The sequence below is a fragment of the Caretta caretta genome, chromosome 3 (assembly GCF_965140235.1).
Source record: "Caretta caretta isolate rCarCar2 chromosome 3, rCarCar1.hap1, whole genome shotgun sequence".
In the NCBI taxonomy this organism is placed as follows: Eukaryota; Metazoa; Chordata; order Testudines; family Cheloniidae; genus Caretta; species Caretta caretta.
In genome coordinates this window covers 85,262,585-85,284,659 of record NC_134208.1, presented here as the reverse complement: position 1 = coordinate 85,284,659, position 22,075 = coordinate 85,262,585, and the positions used below count along the sequence as shown (strand labels likewise).

Sequence of the window (22,075 nt, the reverse complement as noted above, 5' to 3'; positions counted from 1 at the left end):
TATGGACATGTGAGCAATGTATTATTTGAACAAACAGAAAGGAGCTCAATTGTTTCAACTGCGAAACAAGGCAATAAAACTTTTGGACTGGTGTATCCTATACAACATGTACCCAATTGCCTTGCAGGCAGTAGCAGAATACAATGAGATTGTGGAACAACTGAGTAGAGGCCATTCATACATCTGTGAGGAATCCCTGAAGACTCAGTGATTCAGAACATTTTCAGTCTTTGTTCGTTTCTGGACAGAGATTCATCACCAAAACCCAATATGAAACACCCCTCTTTTTGCTTAAGAGCAGGCTCAGACAGTCAGTCATTGCTGGATGCATTTCTGCTTGATTGGGGAAGGGGCTTGATGTATGCATTTCCCCCATTCCCTCTGATTCTAAAGGTGCTAAAGAGAATAAGACCGAATTCTATCAGGGTTGATTTTCGTTGTTCCTGTATGGCCAAGGCAAAGTGTTACACTGAGTTAATTCATTTTTCCAACGGCAAATACAAGATGCTCCCAATAACAACAGACATGCTGTCCAAGCAATAGGGGAAGGTCTTCCACCCAGATCTGCAAACATTAGATCTGACAGCTTGGGCAATAGGACTTTGACAGATTTAGAAAAACCATGTTCTTTTGAAATAAAACAACTTCTAATTAATGCTAGGAAACTATCTATTAGAAAAAGTTATAGTTTTAAGTGGAAAAGATTTGGTGTATGGATATCTGGTAAGAATGTTGGTCTAGTTTCAGTTCCTATGCAACTTATTTTACAATACTTGCGACACTAAAAATCAATGGATTTGTCTCTCTCCTCCATTAAGGTCCACTTAGTAGCTACAGCAGCATTCCATACTCACATTATGGAAAATAATTGTTTTCACATATACTGGTGGAAAAACTGTTTTAAAAAGACTTATTGAATCTGTATCTGCCAGTATGGGACCTTGTCCCTTTGTGGAATTTGACCTTCGTTTTAATGCAGCTTATGTCTCCCCTGATTTTAACCTCTAGTGAGCTGCTTTTTTATCTTTCTGTAAGACAGCTTTTGTAATAGCAGTCACTTCTGCTAAAAGAGTTAGTGAGCTACATGCCTTAGTGGCGGGAGCCTCTTTCTTACTTTTTATAAGCACAGGGTGGTTCTTAGATTGCATCCCAAATTCCTTCTTAAAATAATTTTGAGTTTCATATAAATCAAAGTATTAATTTACTAGTATTCTTTTCAAAACACCGACATATAAAGGGGAATCTGTTACATTCCTTAGTTGCAAAGAGCGCACTCTCATATTATCTGGATAGAACTAAAAAGTTCAGGTCTTCTCCTAAGTTATTTGTCTCGTATGCGGGTAACTCTAAAGGTCAGGCCATTTCAGCACAGTCCCTTTCTAGATAATTTAGACAGTCTATTGAATAGTGTTATAAAGGAGCTTCAGTCTATTCTCCTGTTCCTCTTCACCCCATTCTACAAGAGTGGTTGCTTCATCTGTAGCTTTTGCTAAACATATTCTCCTTATTGAATTATACAAAGCTGCTACATGGAGTTCTGTTCACACTTATGAAGCATTATGCACTGGATCTGGCAGCCGGGTCTGATGCAGTTTGGCAGAGCCATGGCCCAGTCATTGTTTAATTAGGACTCCGCCTTCCTCCCTCCTTCTTACTGTACTGCTTGCCAAACTCTCCCAAGAGTGGGAATATTCAAAGGACACATGAAGAAGAAATGAAGACTTAAATGTAACCATAGTTCTTTGAGGTGGACTCCGCATAATCATAGTCTCTGCCCACCTTCCCCACTCCTGCAGTCCTAATTTCAATATTACTTGGTATTCTTGTTAGCGGTGGAAGGAACTGAGGTGGCAACAGACGGTGACAGGGTAGCCTGCCCCTTGGGGGCTGAATTGCATAGTGGTCAATCCTCCGCATCAGATGTCATGATCCTTTAAGAGCTTGGGGAGGCCTGATACTCAAAGCCTGAAGAGACATGGGGAGAAAGGAAAGAGGTCCAGGACAGAAGTAGTATTTAAAAGGAATTCTGTTACTTTGTCTTTAAGGGCCCGCGACTTGGAGCCTTGCAGAGATGGTGGGGCAGCCAAAAAGGAATGAGCTGGAAGAAGGGGCCACTATCAGTGCTGCCACCTCCTCCATAGGAGGGGAGATGCCTGTAAACCCTGCGGGGAGACAGAAGGCATGTGCTGGGCCTTGACTTAGCAGGGAGAAGACAGCAGCAGGAGAAGATCTGCCTGCTGAGCCTCCCAGCCTGAGGGTGGAGGGACTGATTGGGAAAAGAGCCTGCTGTAGGAAAAGCTGCCTGAGGCTCTACAGCTGGCTTAAAGTATAATTCCCGCTCCAAGGAGGAGAGCTGGGAGGCTCTTGTCTTAAAGAGGGGGACAGTCTCTCCAAAGGCCAGCTCTCCTCCCAGAGCTGGGTGAGGAAACTGACCAGGACTCTTATGTGGGCCCAAAGAGAGCAGCTAAATAAATGAGTTACCCTCTGCAGAATAAATAAATTAACCTCCCTTTGCAGGGACTGGTTTAACTAATCTGGTCTGGGTAGTTGTCTGAAAAGCTCCAAAGGGTGCTGAGTGCAATGCACCTGCAGTTCACAACAAGCCATGAAGGCATGCTGGAGATGCATACCCCAAGACATGGGTGCCATGCCCCCTTTTATAGCCAGGCCCTCAGAATGCTCTCAAACTTAAGAGGCCCTGCTGCCAGAAAGTTCCACCATCTCACTTGCATTGGTCAACACATACCAAGAGTGTGACTGTGCAGTGTCCATCTTGATGACCGCTGGTAACAAGTAACTTACTTTCATTTTTTCTAAACTTTCTTCATAGGTTATGTTTTCTAAACCTTTTATCATTTTTGTTGGGCTCCACTGGACTCTCTCAAATTTTCTTGAATTGTGGCGCCCAGAACTTGACTCAGTACTGCAGCTGAGGCCTCACCAATGCCGAATAGAGTGGAACAGTTACCTCCCATGTCTTGCATATGGCAATCATGTTAATACTAGGGCTGTCAAGCGATTAAAAAAATTAATTGCAATTAATCACACTGTTAAACAATACTAGAACACCATTTATTTAAATATTTTTGGATGTTTTCGACATTTTCAAATTTATTGATTTCAGTTACAACACAGACTACAAAGTGTACAGTGGTCACTTTATATTTTTATTACAAATATTTGTGCTGTAAAAAATGAAGTAGTATTTTTCAGTTCACCTCATACAAGTACTATAATGCAATCTCTTTATCATGAAAGTGTAACTTACAAATGTAGAATTATGTACAAAAAATAACTGCATTCAAAAATAAAAAATGTAAAACTTTAGAACCTACAAGTCCACTCAGTCCTACTTCTTGTTCAGCCAGTCACTCAACACATTTGTTTACATTAGCAGGAGATAATGCTGCCCGCTTCTTGTTTACAGTGTCACCTTAAAGTGAGAACAAGCGTTCACATGGCACTGTTGTAACCGGCGTCACAAGATATTTACGTGCCAGATGCACGAAAGATTCATATGTCCCTTCATGGTTCAGCCTCCCTTCCAGAGGATATGCATCCATGCTGATGAAGGGTTCTGCTTGATAATGATCCAAAGCAGTGCAGACCAATGCATGTTCACTTTCATCATCTGAGTCAGATGCCACCAGCAGAAGGCTGATTTTCTTTTTTGGTGGTTCGGGTTCTGTAGTTTCCACATTAGACTGTTGCTCTTTTAAGACTTCTGAAAGCATGCTTCACACCTTGTCCCACTCAGATTTTGGAAGGCACTTCAGATTCTTAAACCTTGGGTCGAGTGCTGTAGCTATCTTTAGAAAGCTCACAGCGGTACCTTCTTTGCGTTTTGTCAAATCTGCAGTGAAAGTGTTCTTAAAATGAACAACATATGCTGGGTCATCATCCGAGACTGCTATAACATGAAATACATGGCAGAATGCAGGAAGAACAGAGCAGGAGACATACAATTCTCCCCCAAGGAGTTCAGTCAAAATTTAATTCTTTTTTTTTTTTAATGAGCGTCATCAGCATGGAAGCATGTCCTCTGGAATGGTGGCCGAAGCATGAAGGGGTATACAAATGTTTAGCGTATCTGGCACGTAAATAGCTTGCAATGCCCGCTACAAAAGTGCCATGCGACTGCCTATTCTCAATTTCAGGTAACATTGTAAATAAGAAGCTGGCAGCATTATCTCCTGCTAATGCAAACAAATGTGTTTGTCCGAGTGACTGGCTGAACAAGAAGTAGGACTGAGTGGACTTGTAGGTTCTAAAGTTTTACATTTTTTTATTTTTGAATGCAGTTATGTAACACAAAAAAACTACATTTGTAAGTTGCACTTTCATGATAAAGAGATTGCATTACAGTACTGGTATGAGGTGAACTGAAAAATACAATTTTTTTGTTTATAGTTTTTACAGTGCAAATATTTGTAATAATCTAAAGTGAGCACTATACACTTCGTATTCTGTGTTGTAATTGAAATCCATATAATTGAAAATGTAGAAACATCCAAAATATTTAATAAATTTCAATTGTTATTCTATTCTTTAACAATGCAATTAAAACTGTGATTAATCACGATTACTTTTTAAATGGTGATTGATTTTTTTGAGTTAATTGTGTGAGTTAACTATGATTAATCGACAGCCCTAGTTTATACATCCCAGAATATTAGCCTTTTCCACAACTGTTATTGTTGCCTCATATTCAGTTTGTGATCCACTATAACCCACAGATCCTTTTCAGCAGTTCTGTTGCCTAACCAGTTATTCTCCATTTTGTAATTGTGCATTTGATTTTTTTTCTTTTCTAAGTGCAGTAGTTTGCACTTGTCTGTCTTGAATTTCATCTTGTTGATTTCAGACTAATACTCCAGTTTGTCAAGGTTGTTTTGAATTCTAATCTTGTCTTCCAAGTATTAGCAACCCCTCCTAGCTGGGTGTCACCCACAAATTTTATAAGCATACTTTTATCCAAGTCATTAATTAAAATATCAAATAGTACTGGGCCCAGAACAGAACCTTGCGGGGACCACACTATATACATTCCCAAGTTTGACAGCAAATCATTGATGACTACTCTTTGAATATGGTCTTTCAACCATTTGTGCACCCACCTGATAGTAATTTCCTCTAGACTACATTTCTGTTTTGTTTATATGAATGTCATATGCGACTGTCATAAGTCTTATTAAAATTAAGATGTGTTGCATCTACAGCTTCCCCCATTCACTAACCCTGTGACAAAAAAGGAAATTAGGTTGGTTTGGTCTGATTTGTTCTTGATAAATCCATGTTGGCTATTATTTATCACCCTATTATTCTCTAGTTGCAAACAAATTGATTGTTTAATAATTTCTTCCAGTGTCTTTCCAGGTATCGAAGTTAGGCTAACTGCTTTATAATTCCCAGGGTCCTCTTTGTTCCCCTCTTTAAAGATAGGTACTATGTTTGCCCTTCTTCAGTTCTTTGAGGCGTTACTTATCCTCCATGAGTTCTCAAAGGTAATTACTAACAAATCAGAGGTTGCTTCAGTTAGTTCCTTAAGTACCCTAGCCTAGAGTGAATCAGGCTCTGATTACTTGAATACATCTAATTTAGTTAAATATTCTTTAATGTGATCTTCCCCTCATTTGGTTGTGTTCCTTCCCCCTTATTGTTGTTAGTTTTTTTTTTTTTAATTATCTGGTCAAAATTTACCTTTTTTGTAAAGACAGAAGCAAAATAGGCATTAAACACCACCCTTATTGATGTTGTCTGATACTACTATCTTTCCTTCATCTTTCTCTTGCTCCTAATGTTTTTTAAAAAGCTTCTTGTTGTTTTTATGACCCTTGCAAGTTGTAACTCATTTTGTGCCTTAGCCCTACAAACTTGTGCTGTTCTTTTGTATTCCTCCTTAGCAATTTGTCCATGTTTCCACTCTTTGTAGGATTTCCTTTTGATCTTCAGAGCTCCTGATGAAGCCATATTGGTCTCTTACTATTCTTCTTATATATCCTGTGCATCAGGATAGTTTGCTGTTCTCATTCATGTGTAGAGAGCAGTTGCTGTGTCTTGAGGTACCAACTGAATATTTGTAAATTCAAAAAAATGCTTGTTTGAATATAGTATTTTTAAAATTTCTTTTGTTGACTCCGGTAAATTTAAATAAAAACAAAAGTTTTGCAACTAAGGCTCAAAAAATATACCCAACTTTTCTTCATTTGATAACTAAGCCTATTATGAGGAGGGCAATGTTGTCTAGTGCACAGAACACTGGGCTGGGACTTAGGATAGCTGGCTTCTATTCCTCGCTCTTCCACTGACCTGCTGTGTGACCTTAGGCAAGTTACTTCACCTTCCCCATCTGTAAAATGGGAATGATGCTTGTTGTCTTGGTAAAACGCTTTGAGATCTACAGATGAAACACATTTGTAAGAGAGAAGTATTATCATCATCATTGCTGTCTGGGGTGACAAGTATGTGTGCTATTCTTCCTGCTTAAAGAAATAAAAAATGCTTGCATATTGGTGGTGGGGGGGGCAGAGTTCTACTGTATGTAATGATAACATATTGTCAAACACCTACATTTCAAATACATTAAGTAGTAACTTGTTATCTCTCTCTTGTTCCCCTTCCTTGCCTCACTCCAGTTTCTTTCTGTAATAGATCTTTTCCTTTGTTTTCAGTGTACGTTTGCTTCCTGTTTTTTGTTTGTTTGTTTTTTTTTTGGTCTCTCCATCAATCCTTTACAGCTCTTTCTCTCTCTCTCTCTCATTTCTTCCTCTCCCACCACTTGGTGTGCTTTACCTCCTTCTCCTCTATTTTCTGCTGCTTCTACTTCCTCCTATAAGTCATCATATTCTGCTTCTCTTTTTTTCTAACTTCCCTATGAATCTGTCACCCATCCACTCATGCAGGTTCTCACCCCCATCTGCTCTCTTGCTCCCTCCACATAGACCCTTATATCCACAGCTTGAAGAATGTACTAAATGCTTAACAGCCTGAGAACTAGACTAAAATATGAGGCACCATTGTCCATGGACAATGCCCAGGTGTGCTTAACCAGTGACTCCAGGAAAGTAAATAAACTGACAGTTTGAGACTGTACTGCTTTCTAGATAGTGTTATCTCCTCCATCCAGGCTTGTGTTTGTCATCTGTAGGTGAAGATCCAGAATTTAGAACTTTGACTCATGACCAATGTGGGGCTGCAATGCCCATGGACAATATCCTGATGAGAACCAGAGCCTTGTTTTTCCCCCCATTCTCATATCCCTTGGCTGCTGGGAAAGTGCAGAGTGATGGAAGCCTTACCAGGCTGCGCTCCTTGGATCCTGCTTGAAGCTTCATGTTTTGAAACCTCCTGGTACTATTTGTCTGATAAATTTGAAGCCTTTTCAGCCTTGTTGTTACTGCTGGAAGGAAGAAACATTTTTGTACACCCCATCCCCCTGCTTCAGTCCAGAACTAACTAAGCAACTCACAGAATCATGATCCAACTTTTTAGATGTTTGAACATTTCCTAAAGATGGCATACACAAGCCTGGATGAAGAAGGTGACATTATACAGAGAGCCATATAATCTTAAACTTTCAGTTCATTCATTTTCTTGGAATCATTGGAGAAGCTCATTCTTAACTCTATTTTTCAAAAGCACGTGACCTGAAAGAGAAAATCTAGTGTGTGTTTTCTTAACCTTCTGAGCTGTTATTTTTAAAATCTACCAGGGACAATGTCAGATTAAAAATCGTATTTCTAAAAATTAACATCTCTGTTATCTATAACAGATTAATATTACTGAAATTGTCAAAAATAATTTTTTTTCACCATTGAATGAAGTAGCTGAACTGCTAGCACAAATATACTACCTTGCATTAAAAATAGCTTCTATACAAGAGTATTGGAAGGTAGCAAATGTAGCTATTTTTAAAAATCAGAAGGGTAGCTGTGTTAGTCTGGATCTGTAAAAGCGGCAGAGAGTCCTGTGGCACCTTATAGACTAACAGACATATTGGAACATGAGCTTTCATGTGTGAATAAAAAGGCTGTGTAGGGATGATCCAAAGAATTATAGACCAGTAAGCCATACATCTTTAATGGGTAAATTGAGGGGGGAAAATTATAGACTAAAATTCATGGAAGATCATGATCTGAGAGGGTCTAATCAGTGTTTTTTCAGCAAAGGAAAATTGCTTATCTATTAGAATTCTTAAATGGGTCAATGAAGTAGTGGATAAAGGAGAACCAATTGACATAATTTATGTAGACTTTCAAAAGTCTTTTAACAGGGTCCCTCACAAGTTTAAGTTCTATGCTGCAGCTCTTAGAGGTGCAGCACAGAATCTCACTCAGGTTGTTCAGTCTTAAATTTATTTAGTGCTCATTGTGAATGTCATATTTGTAAGGAGCTACACTTGTTCTTCATCTTTGCTAATTTTTAAATGTAAACATATGTCAAGATGCATTCTACTTTAGGTGCACATGAACCTCATGCATAAAACTGGGGTCTTTTTGAATAGTGGTGTCCATTGGGGATGTGCATGCACCTGTCCCTGCTTGTGTTTGAGTATCAGGTCATAAAGGTCAGGGTGTCTGTGACCTTCCCTCCCTTACTGTGCATGGTAGTGAGACAGAACAAGTGTCTGGTCTCTTAGTTCTTAGCGCAAACTAAATCTCTCAGAATTTATTCATCTGGTCTGAAAGCTGATGGTCAGCTCTCCCTTCCCCCCGGCATATATCCCTCCTTACTACCTTGCACCTTAACATGGGGCATTCAAAACCTGTGGACTTCAAGCCCCACCTATCCTGTGATGGATTCATCATCATCATCATGGCAAATCCCAAAGGGACATGGCTTCCTTGAAGATCAAGTGCCTTCCAGATGGATCTCTAGCAAGATGGTGGTATATTCAGTTTGTGTCCACCAAAGCTTTTGACGCCTATGTGATCTATGGGCACATAGCAGTATTTCTTGGTAACCGTGCTTTGGAATTCATTGGTCTTTCCTTCTAATAATGACTATACTAAGAAAGCTGCTGAGATCAAATCAGTGATGATGGAGGTGATTGCTGGATTTGCCTTTGTCTTCGAAGATTGTCATTTCTGATCTTTCCTGTCACTAGATACTGAGCAGCTGATGAAGACAATGAGAATCAAAAATGTCACTCTGTTGTTCCTCGGCGCCCACATTTCACTTCCGTACAGTAGATTTGGTATCACCTTGGTTCTGTAGATTCATAGCGTTGTAGCCAGCTTGAAGTCAAAATGTCCCACTAGAGCTGTTGAAGGGCCTGAAATACGGAGGCAGCAGCTGTTACATACGTGTTCACATCTTGTGAGCATTCTCCAACACCGTCTATGACACTGCCCAAATGTTTGACAGTTGCCACCTACTCAATTTCCCCCACCTCGTCACCCAGACATGTTAATGGTGATCTGATTGCAATCTAGAGCTGAAGGCAACTTGATGATAATGGCTAGTGACTTTGTTTTATCTGGATTAGAATGTGTGCTGCTTATTGTCAGATTAGCTATCAGCTGCAGCGATTCACCAGACTGAATCAACAATGTCATTTTCATGTATGAGATCTCAAAGCAGAATGGTGTTCAGCTTAAAGCCACTGACAGTTGCCTCCTCAAGCTTATCCATCAGCCAATCGGTGCCAATATTGAACAACAGTGGTGTCAGAATGCAGCATTTCCAAACTCCTGTGGTCATAGGAAAGCATGTTATGTATTGGCTATTGATTCAAACGCAGGTTTCTGTTCCATTATAGAGCTCTTCTTTTAATGACATTATCTTTCCACGGATGTCGAGATGCATCAGATCCCACAAACTTGCTTGATGCTCTGAATCAAAGGGCTGACGGAAACATCTAAAAAGTGCTGTGCATGGCCTATTAAATTCAGCCATCTTCTCAAAAAGTTGTTTCAAGATAAAGATCTGATCTGTAGTGGAATGACCAGGTCTAAAGCTGCACTGACTCTTTGTGGCAAAGACCAGGATGCTATCATTGATTTGTGACATTAACATGGAAGCAGACTTTCCTTCGGACCGACAACAGCATAATACCTCAATAGTTACTACATTTGACTTATCCCCTTTTTTGAACAGAGGCAGAATAACACCCTTCTTTCAGTTATCGGTGATGTTAGTGGACCAGATGGTCTGGAAGAGCCTGTGCTACCAGAAAGAAAAGGAGTACTAGTGGCACCTTAGAGACTAAGCAATTTATTTGAGCATAAGCTTTCGTGAGCTACAGCTCACTTTATCGGATGTGCTACCAGAGTACAACAATACTCTCACCTGTCTTCAGCAATTCTATTATGATGTTACAAACCCCTGCTTTCTTCCCACACTTCATCTTACAGACTGTGATCCATAATATGATATGAAAGCTCCTTTTTAAAAATAAATTTACTGAGAGTTGTGCTGGTTCACTGCAAAATGTTAGACAAATCTGAGGGTGCTGAGAACAGTAAAGGGGAACAGAGCAACAGAGTGTAATGAAAATCATTCAGAAAAGACACTTTAACACTTCTGGCTATTTCAGGTGTTGTCTAACTTTTTGAAGAGCAAATTTTAAATCTGAGCATGTTGTAGTTAATGTGTTAATGATCACAGAAGTGAAGATGGGACTTTGTAAGTGTAATTTTATGCAAACCAATTTTAAAAGTATAAATCTGTAAATCAAATGAGGCTAACTTTAGTTGGGAAAGCAAGAACAACCTGCTACTATGTTTAGAATGTAAGGAACCTGATGGGATGGGGAGTGACTGTGTGTATGTATTTATCAGACTGTGTGTATGTATTGTGTTGTTGTGTGTGAGTATCTCATCATTATCCAACATTATTAAAAGTTTGTTTGATTAGTAAGTTTAAATATGTAAATTTTGCATAATTGCATGCAAATATACTGCTGATTTTTTATTTGTGTACTTCAGAAGTATTATGTTTTAGTTCAATGTTTTAGAAAGTTTTCCATAAGTGATGACTATCCTGAAGATGGAGATACTTTACTGTTAGACACATTACTAATGTGCTTTGTTTAAATTTGTTTTTACGTGGATTGGATAGTTATGGGGATGGTAATTGTCTAGTTTGAATCCACTCCAGGTTGATAGTGGCTGAAAGTTGAAAATAGAGCTTTTTCATTGTCTCAGGTTTCAGAGTAACAGCTGTGTTAGTCTGTATTCGCAAAAAGAACAGGAGTACTTGTGGCACCTTAGAGACTAACCAATTTATTTGAGCATAAGCTTTCATGAGCTACAGCTCACTTCATCGTACAGTTCCCAGTGGATGAGTCTCCATGTTACAAAAACCTGCATCACAATTGGCACTAATTGTCACCATTTGTCTAGCAGAGAGGCCAAAGAGTGAATGAATATAGAGGTTGAATAAGCCTCTTAGGGTATGGCTACACAATGAGGCTTTAAGTGACATGGCTAAAAAACCCTCTAACTTTCCAGTTCATTGATGTCTTATGTCGCCTGCAATACAAGATTGCCCTTTCAAGTTATTTTATCTTGCTATGGTTTGGTACTCTAAAGGTTGTGAGCTTCTGTTGCACTGAATTATGCCTAGAATAGTCTTATATACCTTAAATCAGGGGTGGGCAAACTTTTTGGCCTGAGGGCCACGTTGGGGAATAGAAATTGTATGGTGGGTCATGAATGCTCACAAAATTGGGGTTGGGGGTGAGGGCTGTGAATGGGGGAGTGGGCTCTGGGGTAGGGCTGGGGATGAGGAGTTTGGGGTGCAGGAGGGTGCTCTGGGCTGGGATCAAGGGGTTTGGAGAGCAGGAGGGGAACCAGGGCTGGGGCAGGGGGTTAGGGCGTGGGGAGAGGCTCAAGAGTACAGGCTCTGAGCGGCTCTTACCTCAAGCAGCTCCCGGAAGCAGTGGCATGTCCCTTCTCCGGCTCCTATGCGGAGGCGCGGCGTGCCCCATCCGCAGGCACTGCCCCTGCAGCTTCCATTGGCGCGCCAGAGGGGGCCATTGGAGCATGTGGGAGCCGGAGCAAGGCCATGCCGCGGCTTCCAGGAGCTGCGTGGAGTGGCCCCCAACCCTGCGCCCCAGCTGGAGGGCCGGAGTGGGGCCATATGGCTGCTTCTGGGAGCTGCATGGTGTGGCCCCTGAACCTGCTCCCCGGCTGGAGCGCCAGAGCAGGGCTGAGCCACGTGGTGCGGTCCCCGACCCTGTGCCCTGGCTGGAGCATGGGAGCGGGACTGAGCCATGTGTTGCGGCCCCTGACCCAGCGCCCCGCCTGGAGCGCCCGAGCGGGGCAAGCTCCAGTGCCCACTCCCCAGCGGGAGCTCGCAGGCCGTCTCTAAATGGCTCGCGGCCCGGATCTGGCCCGCGGGCCGTAGTTTGCCCACCCCTGCCTTAAATGTATTAAACATCTGAAGAATCACTCTGTGTAGCTTGAAAGCTTGTCTCTTTCACCAGGAGAAGTTGGTCCAATAAAAATATTACCTTACTCACCTTGTGTCTCTTAAACACAGCTTTACAGGTTCTAAGATGTTGATAACTTGAGCACTTGAATAGCCTTCTGATGTTTATCTGCCAAATATTTTTCTCATTCAGTGAGAATAAATAGAAACTCTTTCTTATTCTGTTTGTGTGAACTTGTTGCTGCAGAAACTAAAGACTCCGTTTAATGGAATACCTTAAATCAGTGACTGTTTTAGTAAAAGGTTAAAATTTTTTGTTTGTTTGCTTCTGCACATTAGTAGGTCTTTGGTATGAAGCCTGCTGAATATCAGTTTAATTACATAAGTATTAGAAAACCTATAGATTTATAGAATGTAGTTTCAAATATGAATTGTCATTCTTAAAACAGCTTACTGGATAACTTGTCAGTTTCACAGCATGATATTAAATACCTTGAATATGAAGTAGGGGTCAGGCAGTTCCAGCGATCACACTGTGTGAGTGTCCCTGAATAATGACTATCATTGGCTGGGCTGACAGGGGAATGAGGATCATTGCAGCTCGGATTCATCAATATTTCAGGCCCCTATACAGACTTTTCTTTCCCTATCAGTTCCTGAGTTAGGCTGGATTTTGTTTCTCTGCCATTGTCATCCACCCTGTCCCCAATCCTGAATCCATAATATTACTTCTAAATGAGGGAGCCCAGCCCACAGCCAACCAATTTTCAGCTCATATTCACTGCTCCATGTGGGCCCTCTTTGAATAGGGCCCTGATCCCAAGGAGCCTGCCTTAATATGTACTTGTTGTTCAGACAATGTTTGTTTTCAATTACGTTCAAGGGATCAGATGCTTATATCCTGAATTAGCGTCAATTAAGGATTCTCACTAGAATCCTATCTCAACACTTCAGACACTTTTGACAGTGGTTTTTTAATCTGCTAGAAGAAGGAAATGTCTAATGGGGTCTCATCAGATATTTAAGTCACTTCATGCATATCAATAGCTACTCATGTCTTAGAATTTTTAATAACTTCATTGAGCTTGACTGACTCTTGATATGGCTGTACTGATTGAATGGGATAACTCACTATTTATCAGATACCTTGAAATCTGTTCAGTGGTAGAGGGGAATTAGAGAGATGGCAACTGCAGCAAAGTGAGAGTGGAAAGTAAGTTCTGGAGAGACTCTTCCCACATTTCTGTCTAGATCATCAAAGCTCTAGCTATTTTCCTTATGTTGCCAGTAATTTAATAATTTAGTCTTTTTGTTTTTAAAAATGTGCCTGTGTGCTAAGATTGAGAGCCAGGGATGGGAAGGGAATATTGAGGAGGAGGAGGTAGGAGAAAAGAACAATTTAATAAATTCCCTCAAGACAAAAAATAAAAATTAGTACATTTTTCATATGAAGTTATCAAAGTGCTTTAAAAAGATGGGTAAATTACATCTCTACTTTACAGATATGGGAAATTGAGGCATAGAGTTGACTTGCTCAAGGACATATATAAGTCAATGGCAGAGTGTCTGTTCATATTACACTTATCACTGTAAATCTGAGACTATGTCTACGCTATGGAGTTTTGCCAATGCAAGTTACATCAGCATACAGTCATTGCAATTAGTGTATCATTTGTGCCTGTGCACACTTGGCTCCTTGCATCAGCTCTGCACACCAGGAGTGCTTGTGTCGATGCACAGTGTAGTGCACCATGGGTAGGTGGGTATCCCAGTGTGCAACCCACTGCTGTTCAGCACACTGTCTTTTGGCTAGTTTTGGCAATACATGGTGTGGCAGAACCGAGTCGTGCAGGAGTGACTGGTAGCAAGGGGTGAATTTTTGGGCCTGTTTTCAATTTCCAACCTGCATGGGACTACTTGCTGTCCGCTATCTCTCTTAGAAGCATGGAGCCTGCACAGCTGTGCACTATTTTCATGAGTGTTGCAAACACTCTCAATCCTCTAGTATTTACAGAGCTGCAAGAAGAACTGTAGGGAACGTGATGACTTCCAGGTGGTCAGTTTGCTGTGAGACATAGTGCAAACCATTCAAGGTGGTTGGTGGCATTCACGGAGTAGCTGCAGATGGTGAAGTGTCACTTCACTTCTGAGAAATGAACACTGACTGGTGGGATTGTATCGTAATGCAGACTTGGGATGATGAGCAGTGGCTGCAGATCTTTTGGATGCGCAAGGCCACATTCCTATAACTGTGTGCTACACTCACCCCAGCCGTCCAAAGCAGGGACATCAAACTGAGAGCTGGTGATCATACTTTGGAAATTTGCAACACCAGATTGCTACTGGTCAGTGGGAAGTCACTCTGGTGTGGGGAAAATCCACTGTGGGGACGACAGTCATGCAAGTGTGCAGGACCATTAGTAGTCGCCTGCTATGCAGAACTGTGACTCTTGGCAATGTGCAGGACCTGGTGGATGGCTTTGCAGCTGTGAGGTTCCCGAACTGTGGGGGAGCAATAGACAGCACACACATACTTATTTTGGCCCCAGAGCACCTTGCCACAAAGTACATCAAAAGAAAGGGCTACTTTTCCATGATTTATGCAAGCGCTGGTAGATCACGGACATCAACATTGGCTGGTCAGGGAAGATGCATGATACTTGCATATTTAAGAATGCAAGTCTGTTCAGAATCCTATAAGCAGGGACCTTCTTTCCCAACTAGTGGATTACCATTGATGTTAAAATACCAAAAGTGATCCTGGGGCATCCAGCCTACTCCTTACTCCCCTGTCTCATGGAGCTGTACACTGGTCACCTCGACAGCACTATTGCCGGCACCCAGTGCCGAGAGGCAAAACAACAGCAGGGGTTGGTTCGCTACCCGGTGTGCTTCACCCAATAATCACAACGGGGTGGAGAAGCAGAAAAGTTTATTTGCAGCTGCAAAAAGGTACAGGGAGAATAGAATCTCAAATCCTGCACACAGAGCAGGAAATTACACAGGCTTTTATACATCCTTTCTTCAGCATACTTATCCAATAGCAAGCTGCCCTAAGTATCCATATAGCCAGCCAATCCAATTCCCAGCTAGTTCCCTTGTTTTCTGTATCATTTGTTAAACTATACATAAAGCTGCTTTATTCAGCATTGTTCTTCCATATCTGCCCTGTTTGGCCTTGTTTAGTTTCAGGCAGTCTGACTCTGCAACATATTGTTGCATATCCTGAGCATAACTGCTGCGAGTGCCTCCAGGCGGGGGGGCCAAGGACACTTGGGCCTAGTACGCATAGCTGCTGCGAGTGCCTCCAGGCGGGAGGGGGGCCAAGGACGCCTGGGCCTAGTGCGAGGGGGCTTCATTGACACTCGTGGTCTTCCATCCCCTCAAGTTACCTAGTGGCCATGCCCCAGTGTCCCCAACAGCACTAAGGAAAGATTCAGCTACAAGCTCAGCAGGTACAGAATGACAGTTGAATGTGCTTTTGATAGATTGACAGGGTACTGGCAGTGTTTACTTACAGGATTTGGATCTCAGTGTGAAAAATATCCCAATGGCTATAGCTGCCTGTTGTGTCTAGCATAATATTTGTGAAGCAAAGGTGGAAAAATTGCTGTGGGGTAGAAGGCGGAGTGGAGTGGCTGTTTGCTGAGTTTGAACAACCAGACACAAGGGCTACCGGATGAACTCCATGAGGGGCTATATGGCTTAGGGGTGATTTGAAAGAGCACCTTAACAGTGAGGCACAGTAATGTTCTATGGTGTACTGTGCTCAATATGATGCTGCACTTTGGGGGCCTGTTGGGAATTGTGTGGTGCTTGCTGCATAGATCACTGACAGTGCAGCAAATAATGTTGGGATGCTTGCATACATTTATGATGACTACACTACTTGGCACTGATCCTGTCGGTTATGAGTGACAAGACAACTACTTACAATGCCAGCAGGCATTATACACCATGTGTTGTAAACGTCAAATACGAAAACAGCTCCAAAAATCTTAACATTTTAACTTAAAAAAATTTAGGAACCTTAATAAATAAAGGAACACTGATGTCTGTTGTAGCTACACTTATATCAGCTGTGGCTCTCACAAGTCAGTGTGTATGAAGCTGCAGTTGTCAATGCTTCCCCCAGTGTGGAGTGGTAATGGTAGGCATGTGGCCTCTGAGTAGGCATGTGGAATGCTGAGGAAGGGTGTAGGGAGACACTACACTGCAGTTCTCTGCCAAATTCAACGGCAATTGAGCCCGCAATTGTTGAACCTGGAGGTCCACAAGAGTCTGCAGCATCTGTGTTTGCTGATGGAGAAGCTTCTGTATGTCCTGGTGTATCTCCTTCTCCTTTGCCTTTCTCCTGTTCATCCTATCCTCCTCCATACAGTCTGCAGTATTCACCCTCAAGGCCTTCTATCGAAGGTCTGATGCATCACTGACTTGCAGGATGTTGCAGAAGGTGTCCTCCTGTGTCCTCTTTTCCCCCCCTCCTTTTCTGAATTAGTCATTCTGCTGGTGTAGAGAGGATATCCCTAAAGGATGCAATGGCCGCAGCTATAGATAAAATACACAGAGGAACCATTGGCATTATAGGAGGAATGGAAAGTGAAACTTAAGATTCAGAACTCTCCCCATCCCTTGCTCCCCTAAAGTGTTAGACAAGACATGCTTATTGACATTTTTGCTTTGGAGTGCTTGTTCATGGTGCCACTCAGCACCAGCCATGGGGAGTATGACTCACCAGAGGTGAGGGAAAGAAGGAGGGAATTTTTCTGTTGTGTGAAACTAAGTATAGGGCATTGGCACTGAATACTGGCTACATTTTCCACAGGTGATGGTGGTTTTAGCTGATATCTCACTCCTGAGGGTACCAAAGGCCCAGAGAGCACAGCTGCTACCGGCATCCTGAAGCCTCCAGGGCCCGTATGCCACTACCCTGTTTATGGAAATGGTGCCTGCCAAATTTATCGCCGAATGTCACGAGAAAGTGTCCTACCACGGAGGAAGAAATAAGGTTGCCATCCCTAGAAACCTTGTGGAGAAGATTGCAGTGTACATCCATGGAAGTTTCATTGAGCTCTCAGGAGGATTGAAGGGACAACCCTGTGTACATAAGCTGCTCCTCATGACCCCCTCTGCCTAGCTCTGGAGGGGATTGAAAAGCAAATAACTCTACCTCTTGTAGGATGAGTAAATTAATGAAGATTGAATAGCTATGTCCTCTTAAGTTGGAGGTGACATCACCATAAAGGGAAATTTTATTTGCACGCTTACCCGAGGTTCCTTCCCCTGCTTTGGGCTCACTTGTGCTCAACCACAGGGACTGACTGGATTGTGGTGGAGTCAAAAACAGGTCCTGGCTTAAGGCCTAGCTGGACACCCTCCCCCCCCTCACATGTCCCACCTCCACTTCCTCCTCCTCATTCACCTCCTTCTCACTGTTCATGGTAGGTACTTGTGACTCCTGCTCCCTGGTAGGGTTGAACAGTTGGTCGACAAGGGACCCTGGCGGCTCCGGTCAGCACTGCTACCTGGGCTGTTAAAAGTCTGGTTGCTGGTGCAGTGGGACTGGCAGGCTCCCTGCCTGGCTCTGCGTGGCTCCTGGGAAGCGGCTGGCATGTTTGACTCCTAGGCGGAGGAGTGGCCAGGGAGGCTCTGTGCACTGCCCTTGCCTGCAGGCGCCACCGTGAGTGCTGGCTCTGCTGCTCCTATTGGCCCAGGAACTGTGGCCAATGGGAGCTGCGGGGGCGGTGCCTGGGGGCTGGGGCAGTGCACAGAGCCCCCTGGCTGCGCCTGCGCCTAGGAGCCGGAGGGACGTGTCTCCGCTTCGCAGGAACAGCTTGATGTCCGCGCCGCCCAGAGCTGGCGCCTCAACCCCCTGCCCCAGCCCGGAGCCTCCTCCCACACTCTGAATCCCTTGGTCCCATCCTGGAGCCCCCTCCTGCAACCCAAACCTCTAATCCCCAGCCCGCACCCCAGCTGGAGCCCTCCCCTCCTCCCATACCCCAACTCCCTGCCCTATCCCAGAGCCCCCTCCTGCACCCTGAACCCCTCATTTCTGACCCCACCCCAGAGCCCACACCCTCACCCCAGAGCCAGTATGTCCTCCTACTCCCCAACCCCCTGCCTCAGGCCAAAGCCCCCTCCCACACTCCAAACCCCTTGGTCCCACCCTCCAGCCTGGAGCCCCCTCCTACACCCCAAACCCCTCATCCCCAGCCCCACCCCAGATCCCGCACTCCCAGCTGGAGCCCTCACCCCTTCCTGCACCCCAACCCCCACCCCAGCCTGGTGAAAATGAGCGAGTGAGCAGGAGAGCAAGCGATGGAGGGAGCGGGGGGCAGGGCGGGGGGGGGCCTCGGGGAAGGGGCAGGGCAAGGGTGTTCAGTTTTCTGCAATTAGAAAGTTGGCAACCCTACTCTCTGGAGGTATCCATGGTGGTCTGCAGGGTGGTGACGGAGTTTCCACCAAGCATGGCATGCAACTCTTTGTAAAAGCAGCAAGTCTGTGGCTCAGCACTGGATCCATTGTTGGCCTCCCTGGCCTTTTGGTATGCCTGCCACAATTCCTTGGCTTTCACATGGCATGCTACAGGTCCCTGTCATACCCATTTTCCTGCATTCCCTGAGCAATCTGCTTGTAGATGTTGACATTTCTACGGCTGGTTTGGAGCTGTGCTGCTACAGTCTCTTCTGTATAGAGTTCCTATATCTCCTGCCTACTTCAGGCTGCAGTGTGTCTGTAGCACATAGGTGGCATGATCAGCTGGGAAGTTGCACGCAACAATGGAAAGCAGATAGAGGTGTGCTCGCCAAGCAGGACAACCAGGAAAAGGTATTTCAAAAATTTGCAGGGTTTTAAAGGGTGGGGGCAGCTTCCCATCTATGTGACTCCTGGATACTGGAGTTGACAGTTGTGACCGGAGCAGTTTGTGTTGGGTACTGTGAGACAGCTGCTGAAGGAGTTCTTAGGATTTGCATAGGTAACCCAGCGTCTATACTTGCATTGTGTCAACATCCGTACATCAGCTGTGGCTCAGTGCCACTAAGGGAGTTGAAGTTACTGGAGTACTTACATGGGTGGGAGACAAATTTAAGTGTCAACACATGCACAAGTAGGTTGATGCAAGGTAGCTTGTGGCGACCTTCCTTTGTAGTGTAGACCAGGACTGTAATATCTAATCATAAGGATGTTTCTCCCTCTCTCTCCTCCTCTTCTTCCTCCATTAGCTGCTTTTTGTTCTCTCTAACATTAGGCAAGCTAGATAAAACAAGTGAGTTTTTTCCATTTCATTCAGAAGCCAACTACAAGTTTTGCTGCCCTTCTGACTCCCAGTCTTATACCTGATCCATTAGACCACATTGCAAGTTTACATGAACTGCCGCACAACTTCTTCCAAAGAGGACTTTCAGCGTTCTATATGTGCAAGGTGTACATGTCAGTTTGTGATGCCTCCATGGGTTACTATAGTCTTTCTGTTCCCTGCTCCAGAGTTGACCATTGGAGGAGGTCCACCTACCAGATGGTGACAAGTGATTTGTGGGGTTTGAACTCCTGATGATGATGGAGTTCCTCACTTTAAGAAGGCACTCAGTCTGGTGCAGTAGAGCCTAGTTAGACTCCGTCTCAAAAAGGGGCTGGGTTACTCTCCTGGGAGTGAGAAACTGATATTCAGAAGCCAGCGCAAGGAGCTGTGGAAATGTAAGTGCTGCAAGTGCTCTGCATAGTAACAATATACTGACTGTAGCTTTTCTGAATTGCTTTCTTACAATAGTTTGTTCACTTGAGCATATTTATTTAAGTATATCAAAAATCTTAATTATTTTTTCAGAACTTCTTGGCCAGCAGCAGAAACTGAACAAGAACTTCCCCATGTTCTTCTGCTCACCTATGTAATTTGCAAAGGTGATCCTTCTTTGTAAGTTTGCTACGAATTTCAGATGCGTATCTTTTGCAGGGGGTCAGCATGGTATTACACTTTACACTTAGATTTTATTTTAAAAAGAAAGTTGTTGGTTTTTTGGTTTTTTTTTTTAAACAAAACCTGACATGAATAGCAATGTTCTAGTAAAATGTCTTTTTAAAACATCCTTAACATTTTATTTTTTAATCTAAACCTTCCCCTCTCTGAAACCGAAGAAAACCAGCCTGGTGCTAGTGCACAGGAAACAGGCCATGAAAGCGAGTAGAAACCAAAGTGAAACTGAGTAGTCTAACTGTATTGTCTAAGCTAGTGAATGGCAAAGAGCAGACACCAAGCATGATGAAGAGTGTACCAGGGTTTAAAAATTATTTTTAATTAAATTCGCACTATTAATGGACCTTTTTTCACCTTGATGTTGCCCCTTGACTGTATATCGTGAGTTAGTGCAGAGACATAGAGTATATCTACACAGCAATTAAACGCACAAAGTTGGCCCAAGTCAGCTGACTTGGGCTTGTGGGACTGTAAAATTGCTGTGTAGATGTTCAGGCTCAGGCTGGAATGCGGGCTGACCCACAAATCAGCACAAACCAGCTGACCCAGAGCAGCTGCAACCGTACTGCCCTGGGTCTTTTATTCTAGTGTAGTGGTGTATTCTAGTATAGTGTATGCTGTTACTCATAGTGGTGGGTGTTTTTGTTTTTAAATGGTAATAGTCTACAGGTTGGCATTATCTCATGTTACCAGATATGCCCGTTACTTTGGGGTATGCTCATTTATTAGGGTTACTCTTCTGGGGGGGAAGGGGAATGTTCATGTAATTCTATTAATGTACTGCTTATGTCACTTGTTTCAGAGTAGCAGCCGTGTTAGTCTGTATTCGCAAAAAGAAAAGGAGTACTTGTGGCACCTTAGCGACTAACCAATTTATTTGAGCATAAGCTTTCGTGAGCTACAGCATCCGATGAAGTGAGCTGTAGCTCACGAAAGCTTATGCTCAAATAAATTGGTTAGTCTCTAAGGTGCCACAAGTCCTCCTTTTCTTTGTCACTTGTGTGTTCATATGGAGCTCTACTCCTTCCTTCTGCAAGTCCCCTCCCAATGGAGCTATCCTGCAGTACCTAGAACTAGATAAGAGCGCGCACACACGCACGCGCACACACTAACAGAGCAAGTCTGAGCGGACCAGGTCAATCGGCACTCTCAAGCTGATCCCCTTATATGTCCCTGTACTCAATGGGCTGGGTTAAGCAGCACCTTCAAGCTGTCACCCTTATGTGCCCCTGGTCTCAATAGGCTGTGCTGAGCAGCACTTTCAGCTGCCCCCCCCCCCATGTGCCACAGATTTAACACGTCTCTCTCCCATTTTCACGTCACAATTGTACTGATGATAACCCACTTGATGAGCGAACCCCGCAGTATTTTTGGGCACTACAGGGATCTTTAGCTTAGGTAAAAGAAGTGTTGTTGCAGAGTAAATGGGGGAAGCTAAAAACACAAAAGAGTAAAGTTCAGAGAGAGAGAGAGCGAGAAGCAACCAGCTTAACCATATTGAATAATAGTGATAACTACACAAGGAGATCCTAAACCAACATTATTAAAGGTTAATACCTTAGGTAGAAAGGAAAAAGAGAAATGGGGGGGGGGGGGGGAAGGATCTCACCACTCCCTGAAGCATGAACTGGTTAGCGTTCCCAGGTGATGGTGGTAGCTCAGGGTCCTGAGTGCAGGAGACAGGCAGAGCCCCCAGCACGATCAGTCAGGACATGGAGTCCCAGTGGA

The 22,075-nt window shown here is 43.4% G+C and overlaps 1 protein-coding gene across 5 annotated transcripts in view; it reads left to right on the top strand.

The window, feature by feature from the left end:
• Positions 1-22,075, top strand: part of WASF1 (WASP family member 1) — a 201,203-nt gene that overhangs the window by 30,090 nt on the left and 149,038 nt on the right. The gene's annotated exons all lie outside the window — the stretch shown is intronic.